This window comes from Theropithecus gelada, chromosome 14, assembly GCF_003255815.1.
Source record: "Theropithecus gelada isolate Dixy chromosome 14, Tgel_1.0, whole genome shotgun sequence".
NCBI classification, from domain to species: Eukaryota; Metazoa; Chordata; class Mammalia; order Primates; family Cercopithecidae; genus Theropithecus; species Theropithecus gelada.
The window spans coordinates 54,372,153-54,388,338 of NC_037682.1; the positions used below are offsets into that span (position 1 = coordinate 54,372,153).

General features: G+C 35.8%; 1 pseudogene; it reads right to left on the minus strand.

Annotated features, from left to right (window-relative positions):
• Positions 1-3,622: 3,622 nt before the first annotated feature.
• On the minus strand, positions 3,623-6,085 carry LOC112607125 (annotated as a pseudogene).
• Positions 6,086-16,186: the final 10,101 nt, after the last annotated feature.

Genomic DNA, 16,186 nt, shown 5'->3' on the forward strand with positions numbered 1-16,186 from the left:
CCATCCTTTCAGTTTCAAAGCTTGCAGAGAGGCTTGGAGTGGGGTGTGATTAAAGCTATCAGTCACCTGCAGGCCACCGCAAGCTTTGGAAATAGACTTGGGTTTGAAGATTGGTCCTCCTGTGCAACCACAGGCAGGTTACTAGGACTAGAAGTTTCCTGGGCATAGTTCCCATTCTGCAAGCCTTTTGGTAAAGCAATTTATTAAGGAGACTAAAAACATGATCCAGTTAAGCATTTTTTAAATGTATTCTGGAGAAAAAAAATACTGGCTAAATTTAGGAACTGGCTACGGGCCCTTAAAATGCCTGAGGATCAGGCTGAGTTTTTCCTTCTTACTTGTTTTGTTTCTAACAATAGCTAGGAGGCAACCTCATGGTGTTACGAACTTCATAGTTGGACAGAATGCATTCAAATCCCATCTCCTCCCCCAAGTTCTGAGAACTCTGCAAGACAGTTAAATCTCTCTGAGCCTCAGTTTCTTCATTTGTAAAAAAAGGGACATTCATGTTTTGATGGTTCTTGAACAACTCTGGAAACCTGTGAAGTATACACTGGCTGACCAGTAAGTGCAAATTGTATGTAAGGAGGTTCTAAGAAGGTGAATCACCCACCTCCCAGTGCCCACGTCTCCACCCAGTTCTGTTGTTCTCTGCTGAAACTCAAATATAGAGTTTGAATATCATCTTCTTGTGAAATACAGCATATACACAGAAAGATATACAAAAGAAAAATGTATAGCAGAAATAGAATGTAGAGGGCAGTGATGTGTCACAAAGAAGCACCTATGAGATCAATACCCAGGTGGAAGTCTAGGTCAGGGGTCAGCAAACTTTTTCTCTAGAGAGCAAGAGTAAATATTTTACGTAGCTGATCCCTTCAGCAACTACCCAACTCTGCTGTGTTAGTCCGTTCAGGCAGCTGTAACAAAATACCATAAACTGTGTGGCCTATAAACAATAAAAATATACTTCTCACAGTTCTGGAAGCTGGGAAGTCCAAGATCAAAGTGCCAGCTGACTCAGATTCCATGTCTGGTAAGGGCCTGTTTCCCAGTTTCTGGCCTATAAGGTTCCCTCTCACTGTGTTCTCACACGGTAGAAGGGGCAAGTTAGCTCTCTGGGGCCCCTTTTATAAAGATACTAATTCCATTTATGAGAGCTCCACCCTCATAATCTCATCATTTCCCAAAGGCCTCCTAGTATCATCACATTGGTGATTAGGTTTCATCATATGAATTTGGCAGGAAAGGCACAAACATTCAGGTCACAGCATCTGTATCTGTTGTTGCATTGTGAAAGGAGCCACAGACAATATTAAACAAAAGTGCCTGCATTGTTCCAATAAAACTTTATTTATGAAAATAGGTACCAGACTGTAATTTACCAACTCCTGATTTAGATGATGATCAACACCCAGAAGCCACCTCATGTTTTCTCCTCAACAAGGGCAACATTATCCTGATTTTTATGGCAATTACTTCTATACTTTTCTTTATAGCTTTACTACCTAAACATACATTCCTAAGCACTAACTTTTTGCCTAGTTTTTGCACTTAATATAAATCAAGTCATACAGTATTTACTTTTTTGAATCTGGCTTTTTCATCAGACATAATTAGCACATGGCTCTAGATCATTCAACTTTACAACTGATACACATGCACATCATTTCCAGTTTGGCGCCATGGTCAATATGCAGCTATGAATATTTTTATACAAATCTTAAAGTACATGTGTACATTAATTTCTGTGGATATAAATCTAAGAAATTTTGGAAATTCCAAGAAATTTGGGATCATAGGGTATGTATATGTTCAACTTTAGAAGATTCTGACAACTCTTTTCCATAGAAATCATGTGAACTTGCATATCCACCAGCAATGCACAATGCCAAGGAAACAACATAATTTTTCTTCAGCCCTTATAAATGTATTGTTGGGACAGACTCCTGTTACTAAAGACAGATTAACAAGAGAGAAAACAGACAAGTGTATAAATGCAAACAGCATGCATCACATAAGAGAAACTTCAGTGAAAGGTACCTCAAAGCAGTGACTTGAAACTCTGGCTTATTTAACAGCTTCAACAAAGAATAATAAATTTTAGAGAAGTGACAAGACAAAGCAAAGTTTTAAGCTTCCAGAGGTAGCTATGAGTAGAATATGGGAAGAAACTAATGGAGTAAGGGTTATTTGTAGATTCCTCTGGTGCCATCTCTGAGCTAACAGCAGTCATCTCCAGTAAAGGATAATTTATATCCTATCTTTAGGCAGTAGGGGCAAGGAGAGAATAGAAAGAGCTCTTTCTCCCTTTGCTACTTTTTAATTGCCTTCAGTTCAAAAGTATTTATTTCAAAGAGGTAGATTTTGGAGTGACACATTCTGGTTTCCTTCAATGGGAAGAGTGCCCGCTGTTGCACCTGTACTCCAGAGCTGCACAGGACTTGGTATCACAGACTTCCAGAGCTTATCCGTTCTGGTGAGTGCATCGGTAACGCATGGTTTCAATTTACATTCCCCAGTTAGTAATGGGGCCCAACACCTTTCCATGTGTCATTTAGATCTCTTCATTTGTGAAGTGCTTATTCGAGTTTTCTGCCAATGTTTTCTATTTGGCTGTTTGACTTTTCCTTATTGATTTTTAGAAATTCTTTTTGTATTCAGCGTAGGAGCTCTTTGTTGGCTATATGAGTAGCAAATCTTTTCTCCCACTGTTGGCTTACTTTTCACCAAGTTATTTGATGAAGAGAGAGGTTCTTGGTTTCAAGGTGGTAAACTTCATCTATTTTCCATCATAGTTAGAACTTTTTAAATATCCTGCCTAAAAAAATCTCTTCATATCCCAAAGTTATGAAGATCTTAAGTTGCATTTCTCTATGATATTGTTCATCTAATCTAAATCTAGGTTGTTTTATTAATAATATCCCATTAGTATCATCTTATTATTTGGAATATTAGCAGAATCTCTAGCAAAGTTGATTTTTCATCCCTGACATTGGATATATATGTGTCTTCTCCCTTTTCTTCTTTTTTTTTCATGAAATCTTTAAATTTTTATATTTATTTTTATCATCTAACTCAAAATGTCATCTTTTCATAAAATCTTGGTGGAGGTGCACCCCAAGGATGACCTGGCCTCAGTCAAGAGCCGATTTTGTGGTGAGCCAAGATCGTGCCATTGCACTCCAGCCTGGGCGACTGAGTGAGACTCCATCTAAAAAAAAAAAAAAGAACCAATTTTTCCTGTAGCTATGCTGACCACAGCAGGTCACTAAATGCTGATTGTCAATGGAGGAAACAGTGGCTGCTTGTATTCTAGGTCTTCTGATGAAAGCAGCAGTTCCCCAATCACCAAAGGTATTGTTCACAACACACCTCAGCAACATGGGTTCATGAGAGTGTATGTTTTAGAACTTATCCACTGGAAGGATATATTTAATACACATCAGAAGTTCATCAAATTACTGGCCACTTACAGCATATAGAAGAGGACTGTTTCTATAGAAAGGGCTCACAATCTGAGCTGACCTTTTACAATGGGAAATGGTATTACAGTGATATTGTAAACAACACAAATATGGAAAAAATGTGGTATAATATATAATTATTGAAGACCTCTTTTTTAGGTAAGATTTTCAGAAAACTCAGGGATAGATTTTATATCACAGAATGGTCCATACCATCCAAAATATCTTTTGATTGGACAATAAAATAATATTTGTTGGAAGCTAAAAACTGAGTTAAAGTACAGGCCATTGGGAGTGGTAAAGCTTTAATTTCTCCAATCTTCTTCCAAATTAACTTATTATTAGGGTTCTCATAACACAGGAAGAGGTGGTAAGTTTCTGCAGGAGAACACTGGGTCTCAAAACGCATTTCACTTTGAGCTCAGGCTTCTGGTGAGGAAGTGTGTCTGAGATTTTATCTACTAATTCAGGTATTAGTGGTGGTGGTTCTGAGAGTGGTGGCAGGTGCTCAAAGGACTCAGGAACCTGGGCTGCATTTTGTGCCAATGAGGTTGTTTCTTTTGAGTTTAAAATAGCTTTCAAAGGTACTCCAGGGTGGATACTGGACTTTCTGTATTGCCGTTGGATAGGCCTTCTTTTGTCAAATCAATTGTGGAATCAAGTTTCCTCTGTACAGCGATAACTTCAGCAATGGGAGAACTGATGGAATTTCCTGATGTAATTTTTCTGATATCTGTTGGATTTGATTTAACTGGAGTTGTCAAATTAGGACTTTTCACTGAAATCAACATAAGACCATCATTGTTACTTTCAGAAACACTCATTTTGATCTGGTGACAAATTAATTTTTTACTTCCTTTTTCTGAAGGGTTAGAAGGCTCATAATTCTCAGAAGACTTTCTTTAAACTGGACTATTAACTGACTCCAGATTCTGTTTTTTGTTTTTTTTTTTTCTGAGACAGTCTCACTCTGTCACCCAGGCTGGAGTACAGAGGCGTGATCTCAGCTCACTGCAACCTCCACCTCCCAGGATCAAGTGATTCCCCCACCTCAGCCTCCCGTGTAGCTGGAATTACAGGCACTGGCCACCATGCCCAGCTAATTTTCGTATTTTTAGTAGGGACAGGGTTTGACCATATTGTCCATGCTGGTCTCGAACTCCTGACCTCAAGAGATCCTCCTGCCTTGGCCTCCCAAAGTGCTGGGATTACAGGCATGAGCCACCGTGCTGGGCCCTGACTCCAGATTCTTACCCAAATTCATAGTCTGAATTTGCAACCTTACAGGCTCCATTACTGGATAACATGTTTGGTTCCAAACAATTCCTTTGAGAGAATAATACTGTTTTAATATGTCTTTGGAGTTTCGCTATTTTTGTGAAGCAATTCACAAAAATTCATCAGCTATTCCTTCATGTTTTGCTATTCCTTCATGGAGCTATTCCTTCACGGAGTTTTGCTATTTTTGTGAAGCAATTCCTCCTTTTGTGAAGCAATTCACAAAAATTCATCAGCTATTCCTTCATGTTTATTCCTGCACTCTATCTTCCCAGCGCATTTGTTCAATTCTTTCAGTTTGTTGTCAAATAGTTCATAATTTATCCTATAGATAATCAAATATCTGACCTGTTCCAGGAATGCTGTTTGCCTTTCCAAACCTACACAAATATTTTCATTAATTTGCTCTGAAGTTTTCAAGCATTTAATCTTTTCTTTGTTTTCTGAAAACATCCTCTTCTTTTGATAATGGCTGTTGTTATCAGTGTCAAGTGATGACTGCCGAGTTGAATCTGCACTTTCACAATTTGAAATGCTGGAAGGACAGGTTCTACTAGATTCTTCAGTTTTCAAAATGTCATCAACACAGTTGCTTACAAGTGGCTGAATTCACCAAGTTAGGTGTTTTCTCAACAGGCACAAAACATGAGCCTTCTGAACTTAAAATGTTGTCACTTTAATAAAAGGCAAATGTGATTCTGAACTGGAGTTTGTTTCTAAATGGAAAACCATCTGGTCAGTTTCTTATTATCCACAGTACTGGTTGCTGTAGACTTTGGCATCTGAACACCACCACTCAATAAACTCAGTGGACAGAAACTGGACTTTAGACTACAAGCCCCTTTGTGCTCAAAAAGGGATCCTGTTACATTCGTCTAATATTCAAAATGGTTTTCAGAATGGTTTTTAGAAGTGTTCAGTGAATCTTTTGCCTCTTATATAAAGACTGTGCTTGGGGAATCTGTTGTTTTACTTGGTTTTTGGTACAGACAAACAACCTGTTCCAATTTTGTTTCGGAATGAACGATTTCTTCTACTGGTTTTCTGCAATTTCGAGAGAATACTTTACTTTTCTCTGGTGTCAAACTTTAATTTATTAGAGTCCAATGAGGAAGCACCATTTTCAGAATGTCTTCATTTGCTACTTATGACACTAGGACTGAAATTCTGATTGTCACTTCGAACATTACTCCTGGCTGCTGCTGTTTTCAGTGCTTCAACATGCCTTGACTTATTCAGAATCTCCACTTGCTTCCGGCAACCTGGGGGCATTGTTTTATTTTTTTATTTTTATTTTTTGCTTTTAATGTCTTCCCTTTACTTCTATCCAGACTTGCCATCTTTCATATCCAGCAATGGATCCAAACCAAGAAGAAATCCCTAATTTACCGATATATACCAGTTCTTAAAACACACAGATCACTTCCAGTAAGGCACTGGTTCATGTATTTCTATTGAAGCAGAAGTCAATCTTAGGATGTAGTCTGTACATGTCTGCAGATAAGGTTCATAAGTGCTGAATTCAGTGTAATTAGTCCTTCATTCAGATGCTTCATTTTTGCATTTTCGATTGCTTTCCTGTGATATAACTTATCTTTATCTTGAATGGCCTTCCCCATTAGTTTTGCAAATAGTTATGTCGCAGGTCATTTACTGGCTAGAGCAGTGCCACTCCAACCACCTGATCCCCACCTTTTCTTCTTAATCCCAATAGAGGTATATCAAGGATGTTTGTCTTCTCAAAGGACTAACTTTGGGTTTGTTGATACTTTCCATTGTACTTTTGTTTCATTAATTTCTGCTTACATTTATCATTAATTTGCTTCTACTTTATTTGCTATTAATGTGCTGTTAGTTTTCCAGCTTTTAGAGAAATGTGCCTGAGTCAATGATTTTTTTAGTCTTTCTTCTTTACTGCACACACACACATGCCATGCACACATATTTTGATATTTTTATTATTATTCAGCTTAAATATTCTACTGTCCTGTATGACTTCTTCTTTGACTCATGGGTTATGTTGAAATATATTTCTAAGTTAATAAATATATGAAAAATTCATAATTATGTCTTTGTTATTGATTTCAGGTTTAATTGTAAAATTTTCAGGGAACATTCTCTGTATAATTTCAGTTCTCTGAAATTTGTAGAGATTTGTTTTATGACCCAGCATAAAGTCAATTAGAATATAAATATTTCATGTATACTTGAAAAGAAAAAAATGCATACTCTTAATTTGTTGCGTGGAGTATTTAAAAAATATTTATGAGGTTGTTTGCTAATTATGCATTTAAATGTCTCTATTATTCCCTTTTTTGCCTGTCGAATATCAAGACCAATGTGTTAAAAAAAATCTTCCAATACAAGTGTGGATTTGCTTACTTCTCTTCATGGTTGTGTCAATCTTTATACATTTTGAAGGTGTATTATTAAGTGCATAAACATTTTAAGTTTATTTTTCAGTTGAATATTTTACAATTTTGAAATGTCCCTGTTTATTTCTAGTCATGTTTTTTGCCATGAATTTTGCTTTGTCTGGCAAAAATACAAGTATATAAACTTTTTTATCATTAATGTTTAGATAATAAAATTTTGTCCATTCTTTTACTTTCAAACTTTCTGTGTTTTAATATTTTTCTCTATGTCAAGGTTTGAATACTATCTAATGACCTGCTATGTCCGATCTGCAGTTAAGCCTGTGCATTGAGATCTAAATTTCAAATACTGCAATTTTGGGTTCTAGAATGTCCTATCTAGACATTGTATCTAGATCTATGGGGAGATACTTTGAGATCATCAAAACATCCTACTCCTCATCAAATTTTCTCCTTCAATTTCACATATATTGATGATTTATGCCTGATCTAGTCTTTATTGTGATGGTTATAAAATAGTGATTTTTCCACTTCTACTGCTTCCTCCATATTTACCAGTTGGCATTCTACTGGAAGAAATATTTGCAGCATATATCAACTGAGCACCCCGCCTTCTCATCCATCTGTCTGTCTATTATCTACCTGTCTATCACCTATCTATTACCTAAACTCATCCCTATTTAAACAGGTTATAATATATAATTATATATATGTATAAAACATAATTATATGTCCCTATTGTTTTGATGCTCAAATTGTCCCAGATTTGATCCAGTCAGTGACCTTTCAAGGTGATTTCTTTATCTTTGTAACATACTCTCATTTTATTTGTTTTTGAGTGCTTTCTTGTTTTCTGGCACTAAAAAAAAAAAGTTTCAGATCTATCTTGTACCTTCCCTGAGAAATGAGCCATTTCTCCAATGATTCCTGGTTTATTTTTAATGATTTCCCTTTAATGACTTTGGCACTAGATACACTCATTGCTACTGGAATGTCACTATTTCTGTGTCTTTTCATTGTAGAGCTAAGGAATATCTTATAAATAAGAAATCCTGCATTCATACTGGCATTTACAGTTCCCATCCAGCTCCACAGAGTTCTTTCTCACATTTCCTTATTTAATATTGAGACCTCACTTCCACATTTAGAATCCTAGCTCCCAAAAACACCAAGCCATTTACTCAATCACTCAGTCCTACAATGCATTCAAATTAGTTTCAAAATAGCTTTACTTGCACCACCAAAAGGAAGCTTTCTGAAAAATAGTTCAAAATTTGTAGTTATTTTCTCTAAACTGAGGATATATAGTATAGTCAAAGAGCTGTGTTCAAAAGTTATTTGGACCAGTGTTTTTTCCCCCCTACAATGTGGTTATATGATTAATTTGAAATACAGCTGAATTTCTATGTCTGTTTGCATTTAGTTTTAGTTAATTTCTCTGTTCCTGATGATTTTATTTTGCTTTTTGGGTTATGTAGGACATTAACATGATTCCAAAAGTCAAAATTATGCAAAAAGGCCCATAGAAAGAGTAGCAATATTTGCCCTGCCCCTTCAATCCCATTCCTCTTATATTTGTAAGTAACTTCTTTTACTGTTTTCCCCCTTCATTCTTTTGGCAGAAGTAAGCAAATCACATGTTTTATTGTTTTTATTGTTTCCCTTTATTTGTTACACTAAAGATGGCATTCTATACATACACTTTTGCAGTATGCTTTTGGCCCCTTAAAGATATATTCTGAAAATTACTCCACATCAATTCATGGAAATAATCTTCAGGTTTTTTTTAACAGATGCAAGATACTCCACTGTATGTAGGTGCTATATATTTTTTTTCAACAAACCTCCTATATGTAAGCATCTAAGCAATTTCCAGTATTTTGCATTCACACAAAATGCAGCCGTGAAAAACTTTATGCACATTGCTGGCAGTGTATTTTCAGAGTAAATTCTTAGAAATAGGGTTACTAAGTCTAAGGCTTAGCAAATATGTAGTTGTATCAGATATTCTCAAATTCTCCTTTACAGAAATTACACCATTTTTTCATTCCCATAGGCAATACATGAGACTTCATATTTCCCTGCAACCTCATCTACTACACATTTATCAAGCTTTTGAATTTTTCCCAATCTGAAGGGTAAAACATAATATCTTAGTTTAGTTTAAACTTTCATTTATCTTATCTTGAGTGAGGTTTTGTATTTCAGATATTTAAGAGCTATTTTAATATGTTTTGTAAATTGTTTGCTCGTGTCTTTTGTCACTTTACTACCATTTTTTGTCACTTTTCCCTCTCAATCAAAAACAATTCTTTATATATTAGGGATATCAACCTGCATCTGTAATATATATTGCAAGTATTTTCTCCCAATGTGTCATTTGCATTTTGAGTTACTCATGGTATTCTTTGCCATTAAAAAATGTTTTTAAAAATTGTTTTCTGCCGGGTGTGGTGGCTCACACCTGTAATCCCAGCACTTTGGGAGGCCGAGGCAGGCGGATCACGAGGTCGGGAGATCGAGACCATCCTGGCTAACATGGTGAAACCCTGTCTGTACTAAAAATACAAAAATTAGCCAGGCATGGTGGCGGGCACCTGTAGTCCCAGCTACTCAGGAGAACGAGGCAGGAGAATGGCATGAACCCAGGAGGTGGAGCTTGCAGTGAGCTGAAATCGTGCCACTGCACCTCAGCCTGGAAGACAGAGTGAGACTCTATATCCAAAAAAAAAAAAAAAAAAAAATTGATTTGTGTAGTCAAACTTATCAATCTTTTTTGTTTGCATCTGGATTTTAAGTTACAATTTGGAAACCTTCCCCTCTACTCAGGATATACAGGAATTCACCCATGTTTTCTTCAAGTACTTGTATAGTTTAATTTTGTATATGTTGATACCTGATTCATCTTGCATTTATTCTTGTGTATGGTATAAGGGAAGGATATAAATTTATATTTTACAAATGACTATCTGTTTTTTCATACTACTTATTAAAAAGTAATTATTTGCCCCAGCGATTTGAGATACCACCTGTATTATATACATGGTTTCTTGACTTTCTGTTCCATTCCAATAGTCTTTTTGTTTATTCATGTGCCAGTACCACACCATTTTAGTTACAGAGGATTTGTAGTATGTTTAATAAGTTGTAGTATGTTTAATAAGTTGTTGTATGTTAATAGTATGTTGTATGTATGTTAGTTAATGTAGTATGTTAATAGTATGTTGATAAGGCTTGTTCCATCTCAGAGCTCTTGCTTTTCAGTACTATTCCTAGTTATTCTTTTTTTTTTTTTTTTTTTTTTTTTTTTTTTTTTTTTTTTTTTTTTTTGAGACAGAGTCTCGCTTAGTCGCCCAGGCTGGAGTGCAGTGGCCCGATCTCGGCTCACTGCAAGCTCCGCCTCCCGGGTTCACGCCATTCTCCTGCCTCAGCCTCCCGAGTAGCTGGGACTACAGGCGCCCGCCGCTTCGCCCGGCTAATTTTTTGCATTTTTAGTAGAGACGGGGTTTCACCATGTTAGCCAGGATGGTCTCGATCTCCTGACCTCGTGATCCGCCCGCCTCGGCCTCCCAAAGTGCTGGGATTACAGGCGTGAGCCACCGCGCCCGGCCTAGTTATTCTTGTATCTTAATTTTTCCAGGCACTTTAGCACCAGAACAAAAAAGTTTCTTGGTATTTTATTTTGATTACAATAGGTTTATAAATGAAATTAGGAAGAACTGACATCTCGATGATGTTGAGATGTCCTAACCGAGACACACTGTAGGGAAAAAAAAGCGGTGCCTTTTTCAGAGGATGTCTAGAGAGATTTGGACTCTGTCATACGTCACTATTTTTTAGACACAGAGGCTTTTGTCATAGTTCACATTATTGAATCATCAAAGTTTAAATGTTAATTGTTAATTTTTTTACTCTCTTCCTGATCAATACAAGGAACTTAGAGTGCTTTAATGCAATTTTCTCACCATTTAACTTTTATTTATCTTTCAAACACAACAAGACTTTATTTTTGTCATTTTATATAGTCAATATCAATGTAGTCTTAGCTATCTTATTTACCCTTTTCATTGTTCTTCATTCCTCCTTGGGTCTTCAATCTTCTGTCTGCGATTATTTTCCTTTGTCTGATTAATGTCCTTTAGAATTCCCTCTAATTCCTTTTAAGGTTCTACTAGTAACTAATTGTCTCAGTTTTGTTTCTCTGAAAATATCTTTATAATATCTTCATTTCTGAGGAATATTTCTACTGGGTACAGAATTCTAGATTGGCAGTTATTTTCTTTCAGCATTTTAAATGGAAATTACATTACCTTCTAATTTCCATTGTTTCTCTTGAGAAATCAACAGTCTAGTTGTTGCATTGCTGAGAATAATCTGCATTGTTTCCTCTGCTTTCATAATTTTTTCAATTTGCTTAAGAGTTTCAGGTGATTGCTATGATGTGCTTCTCTTTTTGTGTATTTCTTTTTGTCTATTATATTTGGAGTTTTTAGATATTCTTGTAGCTTGAGATCTTTCATCAGTTTTGAAAAGTTCTCAACTATTATGTCTTCTTGTTTCTGTTTTACTTTTTCTTCTCTCCTTCTGAGACTTCAGTGATGTGTTTAGACTATCTCATTGTGCTCCCCATATTTCTTACCCTCGTTAATGTATTTTCTTGTCTTTTGTCTCTCCTGCCTCATTCCTAATATTTTTCTCTAAGCTATACTCAACTTACTAGTTCTCTCTTCAGCTGTATCTAGTCAACTACTAAACTCAACCACTAAAATATTTTAGTTATTGTATTTTGACTTCTAGAATCCCCATTTGGTTTCTTTTTAGAGCTTCCAGATATCTACCAACATTCTCAACCTTTTCTATTACCTTCTTGGGCATGATAATCATAGTTATTTTAAAAGTTTACCAGATAACTTCAATATCTGGACTCCCTGTGAAATTATGCCTGTTTATAAGTTGTTTCTGCAATTGCAGAAAGACTAAAGGACTATGTATTTCTTTTGCTTTTACAGTAGATCTCTTCTTGCTGGCTTAAGTAAAGCATCTACAGGAGTAAGGCAGGTAAATAGAAATTAAAGTGATAGGAAAAGGTGAGGGACTGTGGCTAACTGGGGAATGCATGTTTCACCCAAAGGCCCTCAAATTAAAAAAAAACTGTAAACATTTTCAGGTCAAACAAAATGCATCTATGAACTGAATTTGCTTCCCCAGTGCCACAAATTTGTAGTCCCAAAACTACAGATTAATGTATTCCTGTCTTTTACTCCAAATATGAAAGTCTAGGAAAATAAACTTTCTGGTAGTTGCATTCATTTACTCCTTGTAGAGGACAGAACCGAAGGAATTATTGTGAAGTTGTAATAGCCAATGTTTATAAAGTCCATGTATGCTAAGAATTCCTCTGAAGACTTTATATATATATATATATATATATATATATATATATATATATATAAATTTAATCCTTACTACAGTATTATGAATAAATGTTTTATTATATGTCTTATGGATGAGGAAACTGAAGTACAAAGAGATTAACTGGATTCAGACTCCAGCAGTCTGTCTCTAGTACTTGGTATTTGCCACTACACAGTGCCTAGTCAGGATACATGGGGAAAGAGGGCCTAAAGTTCTGAAAATTGAAAGTCTTGATTGAGTTCCACCTGATTCAGTAACTGTGAAATTCACAAAGGAGCAGAAAGAAATGTGCTATTTTTACTGGGGGAAAATAAATAATTAAAAAAGTGTATGCCTCAGGAGAATAAGATAAGCTTTAAGAGACCTGTACCATTTCAACCCCGTAGGAGATAGTGCACTTGTTCACACACCAAGCACATTGCTGCTACAACCAGCAAATGAGAAAGCTATCATACAAAGACTCTCTGTAACCAGGAAACTCTTACAGAGTCTTCACCCATGAAAGCACTAAGAACTGAATTAGGTTATAACTAACTATAAGCATGAAAGTCTTATCCTTAAGAAGAAAAAAGAAATTTAACAACAAATAAAAGAAATACTGTCAAGTCAAACATAAATTTAAGAATAATTAGAAGAAATAATCCACTCAAATGAGAAGGAACCAGAAAACTAACTCTGGTGATATGACAAATCAGAATGCTATAGTACTCCCCCCAAAAAAATCACACTAGCTCTCCAGCAATGGACCCAGGCCAAGATGAAATCTTTCAAATAACCTATAAGGAACTCAGAAGGTCAATTGTTAAGCTACTTGAGGAGATATCAGAGAAAGGTGAAAAACATCATAAAGAAATTAAGAAGCAGCTCAGGATATAAATGAAACATTTTGTAGAGAGATAGATATCATCAAGAAAAACCAGTCAGAACTTCTGGAAATGAAAGACAGACTGAGGGAATTACAAAATGCGGTGGAAAGTTTTAACGATAGACTAGAATAAGTAGAAGAAAGAATTTCAGAGTTCAGTGATGGGCTTTTGAATTAACCCTATCAGACAAAAATAAAGAAAAAACAATCTAAAGAAATGAACAAAATCTCCAGGAAATATGGGATTAGGTAAAAATGCCAAACCTAAGAATAATTGATGTTCCTGGGGGAGAAGAGAAAATAATAGGTCTGGAAAATTTGTTTCAGGAAATAATTGAGGAAAACTTGCCTGGCCTGGCTAGAGATCTAGATATCCAAATCTAAGAAGCTCAAAGAACTCCTGGGAAATTCATTGCAAAAAGACCTTCACCAAGGCATAGCGTCATCAGGCTATCTAATGTCAACATGAAGGGAAGAATTCCAAGAGTAGTTTTTGTAGGTTACCTGATGCTTTTATTGTACTGCTCTTTGAAGTTAGAGCAGCAGACTTCTCAGCAAAAATCTTACAAGCCAGAAGGGATTGGGGTCCTATTTTTAACCCCCATAAACAGAAAAAAAAACTGTCAGCCAAGAATTTTATATCCTGCAAATCTAAGTTTCATAAATGAAGGAGAAATAAAGTCATTTTCAGACAAACAAATGTTGAGGGAATTTGTCACTACCAAACTAGCACTCTAAGAAATGCTGAAAGGAGTTCTAAATCTTGAGACAAACGCCTGATATGCACCAAAATAGAACCTCTTGAAAGCTTAAAACTCACAGGGCCTATAATACAATAACACAATGAAAAACAAAACTAGGTAATAATTAATATAATGAAGAGAACCGTACCTCATATCTCAATATTCACGTTGAGTGTAAATGGCCTAAACACTCCACTTAAAAGTTAGAGAATGACAGAGTGAATAAAAAATTGCAATCCAAATATCTGCTATCTTCAACAGACTCACCTAACACAGAAGGATTCACATAAACTCAAGGTAAAAGGGTGGAAAAAAGTATTCCATGTAAATGGAAACCAAAAGCAAGCAGGAGTAGCTATTCTTCTATCAGACAAAACAGACTTCAAAGCAACAACAGTAAAAAAAAGACAAAGATGGTCACTATATAATGATAAAGGGATCAATTTAACAAAAAGATATTACAGTCCTGAATATATATGCACCAAGCACTGGAGCTCTTAGATTGATAAAACAACTACTACTAGACCTAAGAAATGAGATAAATAGCAAAACAATATTATGGGAGACCTCAATACACCACTGACAGCACTAAACATATCTTTGAGACAGAAAGTCAATAAAGAAACAATGGACTAAAATGACACATTAGAACAAATGAGCTTAATGAATATTTACAGAACACTCTACCTAAGATCTGTAGAATATATATTCTTCTTATCAGCACATGAAGCATTCTCCAAGATAGAACCTATGATAGGCCATAAAACAAGTCTCAATAAATTTTAAAATAATCAAAATTATATTGAGTATCCTTTCAGACCACAATGGAATAAAACTGGAAACCAAATTCAAAAGGAACCCTTAAAACTATACAAATACATGAAAATTAAATAATCTGCTCCTGAACGATATCTAGATTAACAATAAAATCAAGATGAAAATTTTAAAAAAATTTTAAATGAATAATAATAAGTTATTAAAACCTCTGAGATACAGCAAAAGCAGTGCTACGAGGAAAGTTTATAGTGCTAAATGCCTATATCAAAAAGTCTGAAGGAGTACAAATTGACAACCTGTTGTCACACCTCAAGGAACTGGAGAAACAAGAGCAAACTAAACCTGAAACTAGAAGAAGAAAAGAAATAACAAAAATTAGAGCAGAACTAAATGAAATTTAAACAACAACAACAAAAAATCGAAGATTAATGAAACAAAAAGCTGGTTCTTTGAAAAAATAAATAAAATCAATAGACCACTAGCTAGACTGACCAAGAAAAGAAGACAGAAGATCCAAATAAGCTCAATTAGAAATGAAACTGGAGACATTGCAACTGATACCACAGAAATACAAAAGATCATTCGAGACTATGATGAACATCTTTATGTGCACAAACTAAAAAACCTAGAGGAAATGGACAAATTCCTGGGAACATACAACCCTCCTAGATTAAATCTGGAAGAAATAGAAACCTTAAATAGACCAATTACAGGCAACGAGATTGAATCAGTAATTTTAAAATTGCCAACCTAAAAAGCCCAGGACAGTTGGATTCATAGGTGAATTCTACCAGACATTCAAAGAAGAATTAGTACCAATTCTACTGAAACTATTCCAGAAATTTCTATTGAGCAAGAAAGAATTCTCCCTAAAGCATTCTATGAAGCTAGTATCACCCTGATACCAAAATTAGGAAAGGACACAACAAAAAAAGAAAACTACAAACCAATTTCCCTGATAAATGCAAAAATCCTCAACAAAATATTAACTAACTTGTAGCAGGATGAGCCACAGACAAAACTCCTCAAACACCGAATTAAAGAAGGAAGGGGGGGGGCGGAGCAAGATGGCCGAATAGGAACAGCTCCAGTCTCCAACTCCCAGCGCGAGCGACACAGAAGACCGGTGATTTCTGCATTTTCAACTGAGGTACTGGGTTCATCTCACTGGGGAGTGCCGGACGATCGGTGCTGGTCAGCTGCTGCAGCCCGACCAGCGAGAGCTGAAGCAGGGCGAGGCATCGCCTCACCTGGGAAGCGCAAGGG